Below are 5,163 nucleotides of genomic sequence, written 5' to 3' on the forward strand. Positions count from 1 at the left end.
ATATGTTTTGACGCACCCACCGCCCCGACCAACAGGGAAGAGTTCGAATCTCGCAGTTGACATTGCTTTATAGCTCTCGTAATGGCCGATCTGCCAAAGCAAACCCCATCAAAAAATTCCTATCCGTTACCGAGATAATGAATAAAATAAAACCGAGAAGTGAGACTGTGGCGCTAGTCCTTGTGTACCCCTGGCTTTCCCTTGGTGCAAAGCCGTTGGTAGCAAAGGCACGATTTCAAAATTGAAACTTTCCTGACCAACTACCCCCATATAGAATTTGGCACTATATATAGGGAAGAAGTGATTTTGGGGTCCTATACATTGCATTAGAGACGTAGTACGATAGCTGGTTTCTTCCCTGTTGCGACCGATCGCCTGGTCGCATCGGGACGATCGACCCCTCGTTGGATAGGTCGTCCCAGCCAGCATGCAATGCCGATCTAGCCAGGAGTGCTAGGAGTAGAGCGAAAGGTAGAGAGAGAGAGAGGCAGGGGCACCCTCTCTCGCTCTAGTAGCGATATGGCTTGGGTAGTGTCTGTAAGGTTAGGAAGTTGAAACTTTCCTAACTAACTACCCACATATAGTATTTGGCACTATTATATAGGAAAAAATGCGTTTCCTATGGTCTCGATTGAATGTGAATCGAGACGAGAGAGAGAGAGAGGCCGATAAGGCAGGCAGGCAGGTAGACACACACTCTCTCTCTCTGGTAGCTAGCTAGGTGCGATCGAAGGCTAGCCTACCAAGGACAGGACAAGCGTGAAGGGAGAGAGGCAGGCACGCTCTCTCTCTCTGGTAGCTAGCAAGGTGCGATCGAAGGCTAGCTTACCAAGGACAGGACAAGCGAGAAGGGAGAGAGAGAGAGGCAGGCACACTCTCTCTCTCTGGTAGCTAGCTAGGTCCGATCGAAGGCTAGCTTACTAAGGACAGGACAAGCGAGAAGGGAGAGAGGCAGGCACACTCTCTCTCTCTGGTAGCTAGCAAGGTGCGAGAGAGAGAGTGAGGAAAGGCTTGGGGAATCGAGGGTTTGGCCGTGGTAGAAAGCCCTTGGTAAAAACGGAACGAATTCAAAAAGGTGCACCTTTTGGGCAACTTTTTGACCAACTACCCACACATAGTATTTGGTACTATTATATAGGAAAAAATGCGTTTCCTATGGTCTCGATTGAAAGTGAATCGAGACGAGAGAGAGAGGCCGATAAGGCAGGCAGGCAGGCAGACACACACTCTCTCTCTCTCTGGTAGCTAGCTAGGTGCGAGCGAAGGCTAGCCTACCAAGGACAGGACAAGCGAGAAGGGAGAGAGAGAGGCAGGCACACTCTCTCTCTCTCTCTCTGGTAGCTAGCTAGGTCCGATCGAAGGCTAGCTTACCAAGGACAGGACAAGCGAGAAGGGAGAGAGGCAGGCACACTCTCTCTCTGGTAGCTAGCAAGGTGCGATCGAAGGCTAGCGTACGAAGGACAGGACAAGCGAGAAGGGAGAGAGGCAGGCACACTCTCTCTCTGGTAGCTAGCTAGGTCCGATCGAAGGCTAGCTTACCTAGGACAGGACAAGCGAGAAGGGAGAGAGAGAGAGAGAGAGGCAGGCACACTCTCTCTCTCTCTCTGGTAGCTAGCTAGGTCCGATCGAAGGCTAGCTTACCAAGGACAGGACAAGCGAGAAGGGAGAGAGGCAGGCACACTCTCTCTCTCTCTGGTAGCTAGCAAGGTGCGAGAGAGAGAGAGTGAGGAAAGGCTTGGGGAATCGAGGGTTTGGCCGTGGTAGAAAGCCCTTGGTAAAAACGGAACGAATTCAAAAAGGTGCACCTTTTTGGCAACTTTTTGACCAACTACCCACACATAGTATTTGGCACTATTATATAGGAAAAAATGCGTTTCCTATGGTCTCGATTGAAAGTGAATCGAGACGAGAGAGAGAGAGAGGCCGATAAGGCAGGCAGACACACACACTCTCTCTCTCTCTCTCTGGTAGCTAGCTAGGTGCGAGCGAAGGCTAGCCTACCAAGGACAGGACAAGCGAGAAGGGAGAGAGAGAGGCAGGCACACTCTCTCTCTCTCTCTGGTAGCTAGCACGGTGCGATCGAAGGCTAGCTTACCAAGGACAGGACAAGCGAGAAGGGAGAGAGAGAGAGAGAGGCAGGCACACTCTCTCTCTCTCTCTCTGGTAGCTAGCTAGGTCCGATCGAAGGCTAGCTTACCAAGGACAGGACAAGCGAGAAGGGAGAGAGGCAGGCACGCTCTCTCTCTCTCTGGTAGCTAGCACGGTGCGATCGAAGGCTAGCTTACCTAGGACAGGACAAGCGAGAAGGGAGAGAGAGAGAGAGAGGCAGGCACACTCTCTCTCTCTCTCTGGTAGCTAGCTAGGTCCGATCGAAGGCTAGCTTACCAAGGACAGGACAAGCGAGAAGGGAGAGAGGCAGGCACACTCTCTCTCTCTCTGGTAGCTAGCAAGGTGCGAGAGAGAGAGAGAGAGTGAGGAAAGGCTTGGGGAATCGAGGGTTTGGCCGTGGTAGAAAGCCCTTGGTAAAAACGGAACGAATTCAAAAAGGTGCACCTTTTTGGCAACTTTTTGACCAACTACCCACACATAGTATTTGGTACTATTATATAGGAAAAAATGCGTTTCCTATGGTCTCGATTGAAAGTGAATCGAGACGAGAGAGAGAGGCCGATAAGGCAGGCAGGCAGACACACACACTCTCTCTCTCTCTGGTAGCTAGCTAGGTGCGAGCGAAGGCTAGCCTACCAAGGACAGGACAAGCGTGAAGGGAGAGAGAGAGGCAGGCACGCTCTCTCTCTCTCTGGTAGCTAGCACGGTGCGATCGAAGGCTAGCTTACCTAGGACAGGACAAGCGAGAAGGGAGAGAGAGAGAGAGGCAGGCACACTCTCTCTCTCTCTCTCTGGTAGCTAGCTAGGTCCGATCGAAGGCTAGCTTACCAAGGACAGGACAAGCGAGAAGGGAGAGAGGCAGGCACGCTCTCTCTCTCTCTGGTAGCTAGCACGGTGCGATCGAAGGCTAGCTTACCTAGGACAGGACAAGCGAGAAGGGAGAGAGAGAGAGAGAGGCAGGCACACTCTCTCTCTCTCTCTGGTAGCTAGCTAGGTCCGATCGAAGGCTAGCTTACCAAGGACAGGACAAGCGAGAAGGGAGAGAGGCAGGCACACTCTCTCTCTCTCTGGTAGCTAGCAAGGTGCGAGAGAGAGAGAGTGAGGAAAGGCTTGGGGAATCGAGGGTTTGGCCGTGGTAGAAAGCCCTTGGTAAAAACGGAACGAATTCAAAAAGGTGCACCTTTTTGGCAACTTTTTGACCAACTACCCACACATAGTATTTGGTACTATTATATAGGAAAAAATGCGTTTCCTATGGTCTCGATTGAAAGTGAATCGAGACGAGAGAGAGAGGCCGATAAGGCAGGCAGGCAGGCAGGCAGGCAGACACACACACTCTCTCTCTCTGGTAGCTAGCTAGGTGCGAGCGAAGGCTAGCCTACCAAGGACAGGACAAGCGTGAAGGGAGAGAGAGAGGCAGGCACGCTCTCTCTCTCCCTCTGGTAGCTAGCACGGTGCGATCGAAGGCTAGCTTACCTAGGACAGGACAAGCGAGAAGGGAGAGAGAGAGAGAGGCAGGCACACTCTCTCTCTCTCTCTCTGGTAGCTAGCTAGGTCCGATCGAAGGCTAGCTTACCAAGGACAGGACAAGCGAGAAGGGAGAGAGGCAGGCACACTCTCTCTCTCTCTGGTAGCTAGCAAGGTGCGAGAGAGAGAGAGAGAGTGAGGAAAGGCTTGGGGAATCGAGGGTTTGGCCGTGGTAGAAAGCCCTTGGTAAAAACGGAACGAATTCAAAAAGGTGCACCTTTTTGGCAACTTTTTGACCAACTACCCACACATAGTATTTGGTACTATTATATAGGAAAAAATGCGTTTCCTATGGTCTCGATTGAAAGTGAATCGAGACGAGAGAGAGAGGCCGATAAGGCAGGCAGGCAGGCAGGCAGGCAGACACACACACTCTCTCTCTCTGGTAGCTAGCTAGGTGCGAGCGAAGGCTAGCCTACCAAGGACAGGACAAGCGTGAAGGGAGAGAGAGAGGCAGGCACGCTCTCTCTCTCCCTCTGGTAGCTAGCACGGTGCGATCGAAGGCTAGCTTACCTAGGACAGGACAAGCGAGAAGGGAGAGAGAGAGAGAGGCAGGCACACTCTCTCTCTCTCTCTCTGGTAGCTAGCTAGGTCCGATCGAAGGCTAGCTTACCAAGGACAGGACAAGCGAGAAGGGAGAGAGGCAGGCACACTCTCTCTCTCTCTGGTAGCTAGCAAGGTGCGAGAGAGAGAGAGAGAGAGTGAGGAAAGGCTTGGGGAATCGAGGGTTTGGCCGTGGTAGAAAGCCCTTGGTAAAAACGGAACGAATTCAAAAAGGTGCACCTTTTTGGCAACTTTTTGACCAACTACCCACACATAGTATTTGGTACTATTATATAGGAAAAAATGCGTTTCCTATGGTCTCGATTGAAAGTGAATCGAGACGAGAGAGAGAGGCCGATAAGGCAGGCAGGCAGGCAGGCAGGCAGACACACACACTCTCTCTCTCTGGTAGCTAGCTAGGTGCGAGCGAAGGCTAGCCTACCAAGGACAGGACAAGCGTGAAGGGAGAGAGAGAGGAAGGCACACTCTCTCTGGTAGCTAGCTAGGTCCGATCGAAGGCTAGCTTGCCAAGGACAGGACAAGCGAGAAGGGAGAGAGAGAGAGAGGCAGGCACACTCTCTCTCTGGTAGCTAGCAAGGTGCGATCGAAGGCTAGCTTACCAAGGACAGGACAAGCGAGAAGGGAGAGAGGCAGGCACACTCTCTTTGGTAGCTAGCAAGCCCAGGCAAGGCAAGAACGTGGCTGCTTTTCGTTCGAAAATGGGCTGGGAAGCTCGATGGCACAGGGTACGTCGAAAAATATTCTGACCAACTACCCACATATAGTATTTGGCACTATTATATAGGAAAAAATGCATTTTCAGGTGGCTCGGTTGAAAATGAACAAAAATTTTGGTGTAGCATTCATATAGTAGTGGTATAGCTGCCTTGCGAACCGAGCACACTAGCCTACGATATCGGGAGCTATACCACAGTACTGGGGCGGTACACTGAGCTAGGCTTGTCTAGGCGCTCGCTGGTACAG

Source organism: Sinohyriopsis cumingii, unplaced genomic scaffold (genome assembly GCF_028554795.1).
Source record: "Sinohyriopsis cumingii isolate HCF-2022 unplaced genomic scaffold, ASM2855479v2 utg002879l, whole genome shotgun sequence".
In the NCBI taxonomy this organism is placed as follows: Eukaryota; Metazoa; Mollusca; class Bivalvia; order Unionida; family Unionidae; genus Sinohyriopsis; species Sinohyriopsis cumingii.